This window comes from Armigeres subalbatus, chromosome 3 (assembly GCF_024139115.2).
Source record: "Armigeres subalbatus isolate Guangzhou_Male chromosome 3, GZ_Asu_2, whole genome shotgun sequence".
NCBI classification, from domain to species: Eukaryota; Metazoa; Arthropoda; class Insecta; order Diptera; family Culicidae; genus Armigeres; species Armigeres subalbatus.
In genome coordinates this window covers 53,876,222-53,894,565 of record NC_085141.1, presented here as the reverse complement: position 1 = coordinate 53,894,565, position 18,344 = coordinate 53,876,222, and the positions used below count along the sequence as shown (strand labels likewise).

General features: G+C 38.4%; 1 protein-coding gene, 1 long non-coding RNA gene and 1 pseudogene across 3 annotated transcripts in view; all 3 read left to right on the top strand.

The window, feature by feature from the left end:
• The window catches only part of LOC134226667 (general transcription factor IIF subunit 1), a 95,207-nt gene that overhangs the window by 15,408 nt on the left and 61,455 nt on the right, over positions 1-18,344 (top strand). The window lies entirely within an intron of this gene.
• Positions 4,566-5,773, top strand: LOC134223484 (uncharacterized). 2 transcript variants are annotated; one of them, XR_009982592.1, is made up of 4 exons: positions 4,566-4,674; positions 4,993-5,157; positions 5,238-5,360; positions 5,571-5,773. It is a non-coding gene; the product is annotated as an uncharacterized LOC134223484 (long non-coding RNA). The 2 variants fall into 2 exon arrangements; XR_009982591.1 differs by lacking the exon at positions 4,566-4,674 and having other exon boundaries at positions 4,962-5,157.
• On the top strand, positions 9,304-10,863 carry LOC134227738 (DNA helicase MCM8-like; annotated as a pseudogene).

Below are 18,344 nucleotides of genomic sequence, written 5' to 3'. Positions count from 1 at the left end.
AATTCTCGTAGATTATTCTGTCGCAACCGCGAAACCCAGACTTAGTGTCTATGTTCCAAGCCCAATCGTTATCCTTTATTCGTCGCCTTGGTCTTCGCTGATTATATCGAGTCGCATTATCTCTTATATTGTCTGCATGATTGGTTTTGCATATGCGTTGCGCTGTCGTGTCAGGGGTGTTTAGTGTCCCACCCAACAGGACTTGCTGCACTTGAGCAGTGCAAGGCTGCTTTGGCAAAGGCCAAACCCACTCACATCTAGAAGCACAACTCGCAGATGGTGCATGGGAGGGATCAAGCCTTGGACATAGTCTCTGAAGCATGATATATATTTTCAAAAATACATGTATTTCATAATCGAATTTCTGAGTATACACCTAAATATACTGTGATATACTATAAAATCCACATATCTATTAAAAACCAAAACCATTATGATGTATATCAGCACAATGACCATTCTCTCCAGAACTCTAATACAATATATCCATATAAATCTTTATGTGGTCTCGAATAGTACAATTATTTAATTAAGTGTGGTTCTATATCGATAGTAAGTACAGACAAACAGAGTAAAGCTTGAACATTTTGTGAACCATCGTCAACCCTCTGCTCACCACTTGCGAGCATGTGTACGAAACAATGTTTCGTATGACACAACCAGAAGGCGCTAGAGTGAAATCAAACTCGAAGGATTATGACGCTGCGCCCTAGTTGTGAAAGGGTAATCAATCAAATTCAATTGATCGTTGAAGCCATGGTCGATGGAATTTCTTCGAGTTACGTCTGGTATTAGGGTGAACATTCAAAATTATAACGGCTGACAATATATCACAGACAAACCAGACAAACACTGAACATCCGAGTAACACATAAGAATAAAACGCTGCGTTACAGTCATAAACTGCAGTATGCCTGTTATCCCGCTTACTGCTTTCTTAGTGCAGATACAATACTGATATAATGCCGGAAAGGCGAATTAGCATGCCATTGTAATGCAGATGCAAAGCTCAATTGTTGCATAGTGATGCTTTATATAGGCTAAAGAGAAACGTCAGATTTTCTTCGCCCGTTTTTTCGGCGAATTTTCGCGCTTTCAAGAGCTTTAGGGCATGACAGCTGTCTTTATTTACAATCGACGAATCACGAAAATGATACGGATTAGAAAATTGGAAAACAAAAAAATCTAATTTACCATTATTTAGTGATTTCCAGTTATTGCATATTATTTAGAAACGTGCTGATGATGTTTGTTGTTTTGTTTTTCAGAATGTTCTTACATATGGGTCTCGAACCTGAAGCTTGCAGGTTCCACGAAGTAGTCCTCTTTGCTCTTTCGGCCACGAGATGCGATTTCAGTCTCTGCTGAAAGGTAATTTACTAACCATTATATTTGTTCGGTAGAAATTGAAGTATGGTTTGATCATTCTATCCGAGAAAGTCTCACCTACTACATGAAGTTCTAACTGATTGTTCTTGCTAAAATTTTCGACTGCATTAAACATGCTTCATTACGATTTTAATGCTAATGTAATGTAATTTAATGTTAATAAACATTTATCTTGCAGCATTAAGATGCTGATATATGTGAATAAGAGCACAAACATTTGCAGGTGTTATACGCTTTTAGCACTCATGTGAGCGTTTTCCTAAAACTAATGCTTACGGTTACTTGGATTCACTCATCAAAATCATCGTCGCAACACTAACGGACATCTGTTGTCTCACAGTTGAGCAACTCACAAACCAGATGGCGGAGTGAGAAAACGCTCAACCTGAGCCCGATGTGCGCTGGCAAGATCGATTAGCCAACCAATGATTATTTAAACTGACCAAATCAGTGAACGATGAAAGCTTCACAAGGTGTTATGTCTGTTTGTCTGTGCATATATATTATATAGTATTTTGGCAGTTTAGGAACACCGTCGCGCCTTCTCCTTATTTTACTTGGATTCGTCTATATTCACTGAACATCAATGTGAAGGCTTCGTCACTGATGATGGTGTTGGTTTTGGTTTCGGGGAGTGCTTTCAAATTCGGAAATCAACGTTTGAATCTTTGTTTAAAAATCAAATATTGTGATTTATCTTAACCAATGGATTCGGTCTGGTTCATCCTTGCCTATTCTCAAACGTCCCTTCTCCAGCGTTGTTACCAAACTCCGTAAATGTTTGGTAGATTACCTGTTTTTGCTCCTTGTCTATCAAAACAGATGTAAAACATCGAAAAGAGAAGTCCGAGGAAACAGCTGACAAGAAACACGTGGCAGACTTGGTTCTGACAGATTTTACTGAATGGTGAAGGTGAAAAGACAGGATTTCAACGACTGTTCAAGGAGCGACTATTCGAACGGTCATCCAATAGGGAAATCCATCGTACACTGTCATTTTGAAGAATTTGGTATAATTTGTTTTGCCAGTTGTTTGCGATGTTTAGAGCTCATTATCACAGAATATACTCTTTTAGAACTTTAAAGTACGCATAATCCTGGAAAAGTGGAACTAGTCCTAAAAGGAGTATAATTCGTTTACTCATTTATGAGTATAGTGCTCATACGTCAAAAGATGCATATTTTTTACTCCTTTTGTCAAAGTAAAAAATGCATATTTTTTACTCCTATTAAGGTAGCCTCACACCTCGGGAATTTGGTTCGCGGATTTTTTCCCCATGCATTTTTGCATATGCGATGTTTTCGGAATTTGGACACGGAAAATCAAAATCCCGGCCCCATTTAAAATACACGGGGCTCAAAATCCGCTGGAAAATTTTCCCGAGGTGTGAGGCAGCCTTTAACAAAGGTATGGAATGTATACTTTTTACCCCTTATTATTATGAATTGTTTGTTTCGAAAAGTGGACCCGCATAATTGAAAACTGTACATGGACATTTTCCCGTGTGGTCGGCAACAGTATCCTTTACTGTTGACAACTGTATATGAACAATCTCATATAAAGTTCCAACAGTTTGTGGTACGGTTATTTGACAAATAACAATATGTTGAATGGGTTGTTAAGTTATGTCACCATAAAAATTCAGCCGTTTTCGCCTGCAAAATTTTCGCTCGACAGTATGATAAAATGTTGACATATAATGCAGGAAATATAAAACATTTTCGGGACAGCATGTTATACATTGACATTTAGTGTTGATGTCGAGCAGTTACGGTTGAATCGGCCGAAAAGTATTTGATAACCGCAACGTAAACTGTGAAGCTATATCGTACATTGTAATAATGATTCTGACCATATAACATGTTGTTTTTTATTATGCGGGGAGACTATTTCTTTCTTTTCAGGTAATAATAATGAACTAGAGCTTTAAAGCAATCATATTTATTCAAATGAAAAGATTATTACCAAATTTGGTGTCCAACATACTTTTATTGCTGTCCGGAACAAACATACCGGCAGGTACAGCGAGCATCCTACTCGGGCAGTTTGCTCATCGCTTCCTGCAGCATACGAATGTTGCTCGTTTACAACACTTTTGCAACACTTCGTGGAGGGATTCGAACACTTCCATCAGATCCAAACCTCCAGATCTTCCTCCTCCTGCATCTCGATAATCCAGCTTTCCACGCTCGGTAATGGCGGCTTGTCGGTGTGAAAAAAATCAATCGGTCACTGTAGCATTTGACACTAGCTGGAGGAAAGCTCATTGGCGTTCCTGGGAGAGGGGAAGGGAAAAAAGGCCTTTTCGCCAGTGAGTTTTCCTCCAGCTAGTGTCAAATGCTACAGTGACCGATTGATTTTTTCACACCGACAAGCCGCCATTACCGAGCGTGGAAAGCTGGATACTAATGACACACTGATGGTATTCGTACCATGGTACAAGTTGTACCACAGGTGTGTCGCCTTGTACCATGCTGGTACAACGTGGAAAACCATGGTACAATATGTACTAGGGTATATAACCGTGGTATACCACGGTCCTTGTACCACCAGTGTGTCTTTAGTATAACGTTCTTTAAAAGTTCGTTCGTGAAAAGTTCGATAACGTTCTCGATAACGTTCTTTGATCTCCAGCCGGAGTTGCTTCTCCTGATGGCTTCAGCTATACATGGATGCGCTGGAATTAGTATTCGACGCAGGCACGGGGTCAATCAAGCTGCAAAAAGAAGCATAAATCGGAACATCTATTTTATTCTCAGACGTATTCTCCGAATTCAAAAGCAACTCACCTTGTTGGCAATGTCTAATTGTCTTTCCAGCGTTATTTTTACGTTTTCACTAGTCATTTTATTTTTAAAAAAATATGTTTTCGCACTCACTGCGCCGCCGATGACAGAAAACTGTTTGGTTTTGAAATTTTCTTTTCTCCAAAATACTGCTTTTTACGCTTTTTCCAATTCCATTTACATGTTCTAAAAGGAGTCAAAAATACTCTCAACTAATGATTTAAAAGTACGCATTTTTTGACGTTTAGTCAATATTCTCGAATATGATTAAGGGTCTGTCTCATTTGGAGAATTAAACTTAAAAGTGACAGTTCGAAAATTAAAAAATCACCCCGTTATCAAAATGGCTGGTGCTACACAGAAAAAACAAACATTGTTTCTTTAAATAATTTGCCTTCTTAATTTGAAAAGCGTTCGATTTTCTTAAAATTAAAAGTAGATTTGATTCAAGCAAAAGTTATGTTTTAACTTCGAAAGTGTTTTCAGTTTATTCAGAGTGTAAATCAAGACAAAATTTTCAAAACGACTTATCTGCTTTTGTAAACAAAGATTCAAACGACGATTTGACGAATCTGATAGTTCTCCCACGCAAACCAACACCATCAATAGGTAGATGAAGGATTCCGCTACCTCTTGATGGTGTTGGTTTGCGTGGGAGAGCTATCTGATTCGTCAAATCGTCGTTTGAATCTTTGTTTTCAAAAGCAGATAAGTCGTTTTGAAAATTTTGTCTTGAAATATAAAAGTTTTTATTTTCAACGCAAACATTGTTAAACTGTCAAACTAACCAAACACTTTCTTGTTTGTTTTGGCTAGGTTTTGCCTTTGTCATTTTTTGCCGCAATTATCTGCTGAGTGCTGACGAGCCGGGAAAACAAAAATCGTGCCAATCACCTTGTGATAAATAATTAAAATTAGTTTGTGTCACAAACTCTTCGAATGGAATTTACTCGCTGGCGCTTTCATCGATTTCTAATACAGGTAGGTTATTGGTAAATTACACTGCATGTTGTGTTTTTGTTTCATATTAAACTTTGCTTCAATATTTATTTTTATTCTAGAACCTATACGATCCTCCATCGATGGATGCAAAAAAACGCCCCTCCAGGTACGCGTCTCATGGCGGGATGGTTCCGCAGGAGATGATTTATTTCCGGGCTGGCACAGTTCCTCGAAATCGAAAGGTAGGTCTTATGTTTATTAAAATTATGTATTCGAAAAAGTACCGGGACGTAAAAGATACCGGTGTGAATTTATCTCACTTGAAAAACAGCACATGCACAACTCCCAGTTCAATAGCGTGAAGCTGCGGTGCTGTTTTTACTTGTTGAAATAAAGACACAATATAATCATAAATGTTACTTTATAAGCTATTCGATGATTTTTTATTGTAGATAACCTGGCATTCCTAATAACGGCGAAAACAAATGGCGCGATATTTGGATGGCTGCGATGCGAATCCTAAAAATGAATGAAACATGTTCACCCTATTAAATCCGGTTTTGGAAGCTCGGATAAAGCAATGTTGAAACGACTCCTTGATGGGATGTTTTTTCACGTTTGTGTTTGTTGTCCATAAATAATAAAATTTTGAAATATGGAGAAAAAATTAGAATTACGATTAAATTTAATCCAAGAGAAAACCATAAATGGAAATTTGAGGGTGGGAGATTTCGTTTCCAAGTAAAACATTTCCATTCTTATTTCGTTAGTGCTACCATTTTGATTTGACAGTTCTATACTTTTACCTCGACTTTCACTTTGAATGTTCAAACTTTTAATTTCAGAGCGACACTCAATTTTTCAACCATGGGAGTAATAAAAGTTTTCCTACTTTTATTTTGAACACACGCAACTCTCTACGAAAAAGAACCAACGCAACTTATTAGTTTTACCAACGATTTTTTTAATTCTAATAATGATTTTTCTTTCTGTGTACCCAGCAATTCCAATAGGACATCGATGGAAAATGATTCGATGTCTGTCAAAAGTAATCTTGCTCTGCGAGCAGGGTTATTCGATAATTATGGAAATGTCACTTCTAAGTTTAATTTCAGTTTAATTATCCAATTGAGACAGACCCTAAAATGAGTATACGGATGTTACCGTGTAGACCGAAATGTCCGGTACAAAGCCATCAGAAAATCGGGCACCATGTCTTCTTCTTCGTTTTGAAGAAAATACCCCTCGTGGGTGACGAATTACATTACATAAATATATTTTACGAGCGCTGACTTACCCCTCTCGACGTTTTGACAGTTTGTCTGTTTTTTTTTCTCCCTCACCTTGCGTTGTCGTTTCGGTTTTGAATCGTGCATAAATAAAAAAAAATTGCTCGCGCCATTATCTTTTTGCAAACGCTTTTGCGTGTTTGAATTTTTCGGAAATAATTGAATAAAGAAATCGAATTTACAATTAAGTATTTGGCTAATAATCTAGTTATGATCTTGTGTTTATAAAATACTGTTTAGTATACTAATTGATCAGCAGAAGTATTTTCCGTGATACAGTATCCGTATAAAGTTTCGTATATCTGGAAGCAACGTTCTACGTCATTAACCCGGATACGGGATATATTCTGCTATTGCGTCCTCCAAAAGTTCCCCACAAACGGTAACTAATACAACATCTACCTGCTAAGTTTGATCATTAGATGCCCAATTATTTTTGCTTGTATTTTTGATCGTGTGATTTCGGCTTTCCACCATGCAACATGTTTCAAAAATCCTTTTCATTTAAAGAAAAATTACATGCTAATTTATTCGTTAAACATTTATGTCGAATTCGTTTTTAAAAAGTTCCAACCTAGGTTGGAACCAGTTCCAACCTAAGTGCTGTCAAAGTGTTTTTTTATTCGCTCAGGTTGGAACTAGGTTCGCACTAGTTCCAACCCCAAAGCTGTCGGGTTCGCACTGTGTTGTTTCACGGTTTCGCACCGGGTTCACCAATACATCTGTACATCAACTGTCAAAACCACGTGGGTGGGTGGGACTGGGCGGAATAAACAAGCAGAAGGGAGAAACGAAAGTGTCTGTTTATTAAAATAAACTGCGCGCTGAAAATCTTTTTTTCCGGGAGTTTTGTGATATTTGTTATTGTAGTTTTAAATGAAATTAATCCGGTACTGTTGTCTAGATTCAATTCAAAAAAAAATGTTAGGGAAGTTATGTATTCATAAGTTCATTCAGGTTTTCCTGACAGATGGTGTCCTATATTAGGTTGGTGGATAGAATTATGTAGTTTGGGAATTCCCCTTGAAACCCGTTCACAAAATAAGAATTATCAGAAAAATATATTTGAGGAATACCGAATAGAATTATTTCTTATGCAGAAATTCTTTTGAAATTCTTCCAAAAACTCTTTCGTGGGTTTCAGAATTTTCTTCGAGAATTCCGCCAGAAATTCGTTCAGTAATTCTTTCTTGAATTTTATCCAGGAATTAATTTGGAAATTCCTACAATATAATTCCTTCGGGAAATCCTTCTGGAATGCAGAAACTTACTCGAAGTTTCCTTCAGGAATTGCTCCGCAAGTTTCGTACATAAATTTCCCCGGAAGTACCTTGAGCAATTCCTCCGGGAGATTCTTGAAAATTGAAAATGCACCGGGCCCAAAATCCGGCGGAAAATTTTCCCGAGGTGTGAGGGCTACCTTTAGCAGGAGAGGTAGCGAGGAAAAAAATTTACGAATCCTGGAGAATTTTTATTACATGCTTCTGAGTGTTCTCCGAAAAAAACACTTTTGCAGAAATAGATGAATTTTGTAAAATTGAAAATCTCTTTTACATGAATTCTATACGGAATTCTTGGTATAAAAATATGCACGGGATTATTGTAATAATTAAATAGGGGAACTGTTCCGATCTCCATCTCACTGAACATATCTTCATTCCATCGGGAAACAAAGAAATGCAGCACCAATTTCGTCGCCTCTTTTTGAAAACATGCGTGCTCACTGCTGAGAAAAATCACAAAAATAATAAACAATCCAAATGCCTTTCCATTGCTTTGTTTTCGATGGGATGAATATCCGAGCTATGAGATGAATTACAGGAGAAGTTTCCCTATTTATATCCACCCAAAAGTAAATTTCACTATCCGCAAAAATCAGTACACGCACTTAAACATATTTATTTATCATGATCTGATTAGTCAAGGCCAACGCACTGCCAGTGCACTGGATGTCCTGGATCATATGTTTCGAATCAAAACAAACACGATGCTACGCACACCAACATATCCAATGACAGATGGAACTGAAAATGTTTTTTTATTCAGGGTTCGGGTTGGCACTGACCCAGGTTTAAAAACGAATTCGACATTAGAATGAGTGCAGAATTGGAAAAACAATGTAAATCGTGTAAAAACAGAATCCAGTGTATATACTAAAAGTGGAACTTTGTTTGTAACAAAATATTTTACCCTTATTATTTTCCATAGTGACGGTGAAGATGCCCTAATATAACATTGGAAATCTGACGACCGGGTCGACGGATAGACAGCGATGCAGATCTGCGCAGAAATAAATAGTAAATATTGTTGAACGTAGCACGCCTTCCGCACAGTCACCAAGTGTTTCGCAACCCAGCAACAGCTACTACTACCGACTATAGAAAAAAAAAACTTGCGGGTATTCAGGATGGAAACTTTATTTATCTACCCCAGGATGGTAAGTAATTCTTTTCACTTAATTTTGGAGTGCTAAAAACTAATTTTCTAAAATTGATTCAGCTGAATCGTCGTCAGGTAGTCTACATTGCAAAAAAACGAGCAGCCCAACGGCATTATGCTAGTCTCCGGAGCTGTACCTAATCTGGTAGGATCAAATAGAACTTTTGGTTCGAGTAAGACATTGGTGACGGAGAGCAGATTACTCATTAATACATGAGCTTTCTAAGCTTATCAACACGATTTAGTGGACAACCCAGAGCCAATTTTGACCATGACCATCAAGTGACACCAGTGACTTTTGTCACGAACCAGAGATTCATCTGCGGCATTAAAAATTAATATCTTTGGAAAGTTAGTTTCCGTACGGGGAACTATAATTAGAGTTTGCAGGTAAGAAACTTATTTTAGTCTTTAGGGGAAAAATATTTCTAAAATATTATTTTATTTTTTTAGGTGATCATTACTGACGATCTCATTATGCCATGATACAGGATGGGAACTGCAAGTTGTACGGCGAACAAATGGAATGTTTTCCCTTCCTACATCCTGTCGAGAAGGATGTAAAGCAAGGAGTAATTCTATCCCCCAACGATCATCGATTTTTACACGAACCGAAGCCTTTCAAATCGTGCGACTGCAGGAATTCATACCCGGTGCTCGTTTGGGACATCGTCAGGTTTTTTAAAGAATCGAGGTATATAGCTCACTCATGAGTTAGAGGATGCAGTTTGTCTGGACGATTACGGTCACCATCACTGGATTTTTGAAGGGTCGGCGGAAAATAGTTCGAAGGCTCGAAATACTCGAATGTTCGATTCGATCGGACCCATGCCAGTTGTGTCCCATGATTTACGGCCTGAAATTAAAAAGACTGCGCTATCACTTGGCTTATTTGTCGGAGCGTACGTTACTGAAGATCGCCGGTTAGAGATTCATGTTCTCATTATTGGCGATCCTGGCATTGGAAAAATTCAAATCATGTGCAGTAGTGTCTCCAAGGAGCATTTTCGTATGTGGGAATACATAGTACTTCTAACGCTGGACTGATGGCGGTTGTTCGCACAGAAAAATACTCAGGAGGACCCTTGAAAGTGCGCGCATTAGTACTGGCAGATCGGAGTGCTTAGTGTATCGATGAATTTGTTAAAATGTCCGGAAACCATCAGATATTGCTGGAAGCCATGGAGCAGCAAGTTGGCTAGAGAAGTTATTTGTTTACTATCCGCAGGTACTTGTATCTTAGCGGCAGCCATTCTTTCTTTAGGTCATAACGACAAATCAAAAAGCGTATGAGTAAATCTCCGAATAAAACCAGCTCTCTTGTCTCGATTTGATTTTCATTCAACTTGATCGACCGCATGCCTACCTAAACAACTAGCTAGCGCTCACGTTCAACGAATATGATACTCCAACAACCACAACCCCGGGTTTCTTCGGAATGGGTATGATAACTATTCACAATAAGGAGCACCTGTTAACGAACGATTGAAAATCAGAGCTAATGAAAAATGTATTTATTGCCGCTGGAACTTATTCAGAAATACATGCCGTATGGACGTAAGAAGCTCCATCCCAAGTTGGCGAAAGATGTGGCATTAGAAATTAGACATTTTTACGTTGGGACCAGCAGGAAATGGATTTTATTACGGTGACGACCCGTTAGCTTTAGGCTTTGGTACGCCTCATACAAGCTAGGGCCAAGATGTATCTTGAAACAGCAACTCTACATCACGCTCAAGACGCGATCCCCATCCTGCGGTACAGTATGATAGATGTGTTCTGCAACGATTTTGGTGATCTAGAGCCGAATCATTTGATGAACGGTACCGGTATCAGCCAGACCGGTTTAGTATAGCGTTTCGAGAGAACCTGCTCTAGCCTAAGGTGGAAACGCAGAGAACAAGACCATTTTCTCACTGGCTGAGCTGATGACTGGTGTTTGACCGGACTTCAATCGGCTGCGGGACGCGTTGTTCATTCAAGAAGTCTGCTCAAAAAAGGACGCGATTTGTTTTAAAATTCATGTTTGATTAGGGGTAAGTAATGTTATTGTGGCCAATTTGTTCCAACTTTTTTTTGACTTCAAGTAATTAAACAGATTGATAAAAATATTATTTTCCGTAAACTAGCAAAAGAAAAATTAAAATTGAATTACTAAATGTAGCTGGTACTACTGGCATACAACTGGCGTTAATTAAATTGTCAACATTTTTTTGAAGAATTTGCTTATCCCGTTTTGGTCTGACTTACACCTGTGCTCAGAATAATATAAGCGAAGGCCGATTTTCATACAAAATGGTTAACTTTGACAAGCTGTAACGTCGTACTCCGAAAACCGATTGAGCTAAAATTTTGGCCGTGAACTACAAATATGTTGAATTTTACATAGACTATTTTTTTCCTTTCTCTCGTTAAAATATTACACACTAGGCCAAATTGTTCAAAATAATAGCTAAAACTGCTATTATTTTGAACAGTTTGACCTAGTCTGTATTTTTTTAACGAATGGAAGGAAAGATTCGTAGTATTTGTAGATATTTGTAGTTCATTGCCAAAAATCGGTCATTGGAGTACGAAGTTACAGCTTGTCAAAGTTGGCTATTTTGTATGAAATTCGGCCTCCGCTGCTATTATTTTGAACACAGGTGTATAAATCATTATAGAAATAACCCGTGTGGATTCAATTTATGTCCGATTGCCATGAAATTTTCAAAGAAGAGGAGTTATCTTGTCTAGATTTTGGTACAGGGCCTGACTTGACCATGGTGTTAATCTGGTCGGATTTATAAAACTACTAGCTGACCCTGCCAACTTTGTCTCGCCAAAAATTGATCAGTTTTCGAATCTAATTTGTTGCGTACACTATTTATCTAGAAAACAAATCGATTCTTCAGAATGAATTTTTTTACTGTTTTGTGAAAACATGGAAGAATGTTGAGTAAATTGACTACACAAACAAAACTAAGCACATATCGATCTTTCCATTATCGAATGATAATGCCATCTTCGTGTTATAAATATACAAGTCCCCGGAACATCCGGAGCCATGTTCTGGTGAACCAATCGTATCAAAACTGACTTCTGATACTGGTAAATAATGATTGAGCACGTTTGCATTTTTATTGTGGGCACTTCACTCCAATACATATATCAATCTATTTATCTATATAATCTATATATCAAAACGACCACGCATCACTCAAGGACAGGCAGCTCAATGTTTATTAATTTATCGGTAGTCAAGTTGAAAACCGAAATGGGGGACTATCGAAGTTGGATTTTTCTCGCCATCCGTACGTTAACCCTAACTTCGCTAGTAGTGCACTAGTCTAATTAGGCCCTATTTAGACTAGCGCGCCCAGCGCGCCACTAGCAAAGTTAGGTTTAACGTACGGATTGCGAGCAGGGTTGCCACATTTAAATCTGTATTTTTTCTTCCGTAAATCTCCATATCTATATCTCAAGTCAAAAAATCTGTATTAAAAATCTGTATCCATCTAAACCTAATTAAAATGGTTTTTGAACAAACTTCTGTCGAGAGTCCGTCTTAAAACTATTGTAGCAACCTTAGTGGACCAACCGCTCAGCCACACTGAACCTACTGAGCAGAACTACTGTTTCTGGATATTTAATATTGCTTTCTTTTAATATTGCTTGAGCTTTTTCTGAGATCACTTTATTCAAATATAGTCTGAACATTTTACGAACCGCCATCGGGGGTGACAATGGATCATCGCTCTCACCGGCAGTCTGGTGGTCGTAGAGCAAAATAGTTCAAAATAGTCTCTTATATTTTAGTCTTCTTGCCCTCATATACATTCAATCTATTCTACAAGCATTCTATGTAGTTGAAACAGTGACCCATTCTCACCCCCATTTGACCCACTGTTACCCCCGACGACGGGAGCATAATCTTATTTCATTCATCGTTGATTTGCATAAACTGTCAATATGTTCTGTCTTTTCAAATTAAGATTTTGCTAATATGATAATGGTCTGTAATAAAATCAGTTTGGCAAAGAATTTAATTTTATAAGCATAAAATATTATTGAAAACAGGTATTCACTGATAGCAAACTATTTATATAATTTTTATTATAGTTTTCAGTACTGTACTCTTCAAGAAATCTGTAAAATCTGTAATTTTGTCAAAAATCTGTATATCTGTATATACAGATTCTTGGTCATCAGGGGGTAGACACTTGAATCATTTAATTAATTATTTTTTAGAGTCATTTTGAATTTTTTTTAAATCTTTTGAAATTTTTCTGAATCATTAGTAATCCCGCCAGTTTAATCCCGCTATAATTTGTTTCAGTGTACTTGATGGTTATGATCTGTCAAAAAGAAATCAAAACTTGCCGCTGAACCTGGTCATCTCCCAAACTCCTCAACGGAACAACGTCGTCCAGCATCGGAATATTTCTGGAATATCTTCAAAGGATTCCGCGTGCAGTTTGCCAGTGCGATAAATAGGAATAATCGAGCCCCAACTTCAGCACAGCAACGGATAGATTCCCTAGATTCCAAAGGCAGGCAGATAACCTGTAGCAGAGAATTCGAAATATGAGTCGCCTGATCCTCGGAGCAAGCTGCTCGGTTTATTTCATACTTCTCTGATGCACCTCCGACTAGTGATTTTTTAACGATGTACAATGCGCAACTAGCTGTGTTATTGTGCTTCCAGTTGAAAACCGAAGTGAGCTCTCGCGACGATTGAGTTTTTCCTCATTTCCTGATGTCGCAACTGGATCGCGACTAGTGCGCATCTATGCCACCGGCGTGCGCCATGATGCGCACTAGTCGCGACGTAGTTGCGACAAAAGAAAACGGGAGAAAACTCGATTGTCGCGAGAGCTTACTTCGGTTTTCAACTGGAAGTACAATATTATGTTTGATATGTGCCAATGATTCGGAAAGGTTTCCCAGGATATTTGCATTTGTATTTTGCATCGTGATGATAATTTTGCTTCGTGAAGATAATGCAACTGATAGTTGCGCTTTTACTTTTCAATGCGGCATCTCCCAGAAATGTTTCCAATGGTAAATTTCCTGGAATTTGACCCTCACCCCCAATGAGCAGTTGTAAAGCGAACTAAACCCATTTGGCGATCTTTCGATTATGAACGATTATTATTGCCGAAATTAATTTGTCCAGCCTAATACTTGCCTAGGGGCCCTCCTTAGCCTTGTGATATTAGATGTTTAAAGCAAGACCATGCTGAGGGTGGCTGGGTTCGATTCCCGATGTCGGTCTAGAACATTTGTGGATTGGAAATTGTCTCGACTTCCCTGGGCATACAAGTATACGAATGCAAAATGGTAACTTGACTCAGTTAACTACTAACTGTAGAAGTGCTTAATGAACACTGAGCTGCGAGGCGGCAATGTTCCAGTGGGGGATGTAATGCCAATCTAGGTAAGGTATAGGTATTAGTTATAATCCGAAGTCTCAAGCATAAAGTTGCTTGATCGAGGAGCATACCTCATCTTGAGACGTCGCTGGTGTCCTCCCAGATTACAATTCCATGCTTGCTCACAGATTTCATCTTAATTCTCGCTAATAACGATATATAAAAAAAACAAGATTAATCCGCCTAGCGGTAATGATGCCTTTCTCGTCATTTATGAAGTGTATTGAAAATATCACATTAAATAGAAAGGTAAAAAAGCGTTTTAAGGGGAGATCCGGTTATCTATCAATTTTCGTGTGTTAGCGTTCATATATGAATGACGGCTTTGGCAGGTTTTGTTTTATTATTGGCAGGGGGTTTTTATGACTGACTAGGCTTAAATTTGGCCTAAACATTCTTTACATATCAAAGAATGTTGTGGTCAAATTTCATAAAATTTGGTCGATAAAAATCCCCCTGCCAATAATAGAACAAAATCTGCCAAAGCCGTCTTTCCCCCTATATGCATTTAAAAAGCTTCTGAAAAAAAATCGTTTTTAATTTTTTTTTCAAGCGAAAAATCAAGAAAAAAAAATTGTTTTAATAACTCCGGAACCCAATGGCCGATCGGGCCAATTTTCAATAGCAAAAAAAACTAGGCCGCGTCACCCGTCGAATGCAACCTGTTGCAAGCAAATCGGATAATGCTAAGTTCAAAAAAGTGTGTCTCAATTTTTTTGTACACACACACAAACAGACATCACCCCAAATCGTCGAGCTGAGTCGATTGGTATACATATAACAATATGTGTCTTCGAGCCTTCTATAAAAAGTACGGTTTTGGAGTGGTCCTGTAGCCATTTCGTATACTAGTATACTGCCGTTCTACGCATAATTGTCCCATGTAAATAGGAAATCCCAGCAAACATGGGACAAATATGCGTATAACGGCAGTATACGAGAAAGGCAAAACCCTGATTAATCCACCTAGCGATGTTGATGCCTTTATCGTGCAATAGATGTATCAAAAGCATGATTGTGCATTTTTTAACGGGTAGAAATAGTATTTGGCCATAACTTCTGAGCCCATTGTTCGATCTGACCAATTTTCAATAGCAAAAAATGGGTCCGGATTCCGTAGACATCACCTCAGTTTGTGGAGCTGAATCGATTGGTATATAACACTATGGATCTCCGAACTTTCTATCAAAAGTTTTGTTTTGGAGCCTTAATGTACATATACTTAGTATACAATAAAGGCCAAAAATATTTCATCTTCGCTCCTTCGCAATATATGGCCAGCCCACCTCTACGCTTTTGGTTATCGTTAAAAAAATATGAAACAATTACAATTAAATACAATGAATTATTGGCAGTGGCTGATTTTCTACTCGCCGCAGCCACATCCAGGCGCTATAGTATATGCACAAAATAGCCTGCAAGAGTTAACCGCCAGAAATTTGTATGGCGAAAGACATCTAACGCTGGTTTTCTCAAAATTAGGAACTTTTCATGAAAAACTATTTGGTATCGGTTATGAGGGATGGTGTCCGCTACTACGCCTACCAAATATTTTTTCGACTAAAGTGCTTAATTTTAAGAAATCGAACCTTAGATGCCTTTCGCCATACTAATTTCAGGAAGTTAACTCCTAGTGTGCCGCTGTAAGCACGCTCAAAGCAGTCGATTCATTGTCAACATAGATCAGAAGTCGCTGATGATACTTCTAGCTTCTGTATGATTTCTACACAGAAGGTCACACTGGCGTACAATAACACAGAATCTTCTTCTTCTTCTTCTTATTGGCATTACATCCCCACACTGGGACAGAGCCGCCTCGCAGCTTAGTGTTCATTTAGCACTTCCACAGTTATTAACTGCGAGGTTTCTAAGCCAGGTTATTATTCGTATATCATGAGGCTAACACGATGATACTTTTATGCCCAGGGAAGTCGAGACAATTTCCAATCCGAAACTGCCTAGACCGGCACCGGGAATCAGAACCCAGCCACCCTCAGCATGGTCTTGCTTTGTAGCCGCGCGTCTTACCGCACGGCTTAGGAGGCCCCACAGAATCTTATTACATTACTTTCTGCTTGAAACCCGTTTAAAAATGATGTTTAAAGGGAGAGGGGTTCAAGATTTTGTGTTTTTTTCGGTATATGAAAAAATAGACAGAGGGGTGAGGGGATCTAAAAATCTCACAAAAAGTAGTGGATATAATATTTTAATCACCAATGCTATTGCTGTATATACTTTAGCGCATGGATGCTGGCGGCAGAATGTAGGAAACCAGCCCTTGCATGTGATTTATTGAAAGTTTGTGATCTTCAGGGTCGAACACATCCGACCATATGCGATGAAGTTGAAGTCAACGATGACGTAGTATTGTGTTCGCTCCATAATTCCTTTGGTCTTTCTGACGTTGATGGTGAAGTGAGACCCGCTACAGAGGAGATTGTTGAGCTTATCCTGCATATCGTCGTTCAAAAAGTGTATCGCAACCCACCTACTGGCTATGATATAATGATAAAACGCTTCGTTCTTGCTTGTATCTCGTTGGGGAGTATATTTTTTCGGCACAGATGCAGTAAAACAAGTTGAAATGCATTTTAAGAACTGGTGCCCTCAGCGGTATTAGGCTTATCTCCGAAATTCGAATCAGTTCGTTATCGTAACAGCTTGCAAAAAGCTTCTCTCACGGTAGATAGCACTATCGTGAGTATACAAACAGAGGTAATAAAGTAAGAAACGTTTTTTACATCAGATGCTCCCATGTGTTCGAAGGATTTCTATTGTTAACACTGTTGTCCTCGAATTCCGTCTAGCGAATGGAGGATCTCCGATAAACAATACAGGTGGCGACTAGCGAGTCAATTTAGATCCTGTTGCTATTCTTGCTGTCAGAACAGATTCTTCTATAACTGCGGCAATCGATTATTAAGAAATAAGTGGCCAAGGGCGCTGCTGTTATGACCGAAGATGTCGAATCTAGCTATCTATGGCATCGAGTTCGAGAGCAGAATTAAAATCATATCCAATTTTGCGGATTAATGATGCTGAAAAGATAAAAAGGAGTAGTGAGAATCAATAATATGTATTCATGAAGTTTTTTTTCTCATGTGCACAGCATTTGTAGGTATATAAATCTTTAAAAAAAAATCTGCATAAATTTCGTGAGGATTCTATTGGCAGTCGATGGATAATTCCATTGGGAAACGCTGGAGGATTCTTTTTGAAATCGCTGGATAATTCCATTCAGAAATGCTATATGTGGCTATATGATTCCATTAGGAAACTCAGGAGGATTCTATTGGGTGACGGAAAAATTCTATAGAGTTTGCTGACGTCTAATCATCTCTCTCTTTCAAGTGCATAGATGGGATGGGAACCTATCTCGTCAATGTGTTTGAATAAAACAGATGATTAGATGTCAGCAAGATCAATTGAGAAACGCCGGATGATTCCATTGAGAAACGCTGGAGGATTTCATTTGGAATTGCTGCATGGTTCCATTGGGAAACACTGGAGGATTCTTTTGACAATCGCTGAATAATACAATTGGGAAACGCTGAATGATTCCATCGAATTGGGAAACGCTGGAGGATTCTTTTTGAAATCGCTGGATAATTCCATTCAGAAATGCTATATGTGGCTATATGATTCCATTAAGAAACTCAGGAGGATTCTATTGGGTGACGGAAAAATTCTATAGAGTTTGCTGACGTCTAATCATCTCTCTCTTTCAAGTGCATAGATGGGATGGGAACCTATCTCGTCAATGTGTTTGAATGAAACAGATGATTAGATGTCAGCAAGATCAATTGAGAAACGCCGGATGATTCCATTAAGAAACGCTGGAGGATTTCATTTGGAATAGCTGCATGGTTCCATTGGGAAACACTGGAGGATTCTTTTGACAATCGCTGAATAATAGAATTGGGAAACGCTGAATGATTCCATTGAAAACTCTGAGGATTCCATTGGAGAAACACAGGTGAATTCTATTGCGGAACGCTAGAGGATTCGATTTGGTATTGCTGCAGATTTCGAAACAATCTGTTGGCGTACATCTTCTTCTTCTCTATATAAAAATGAGTTTTTA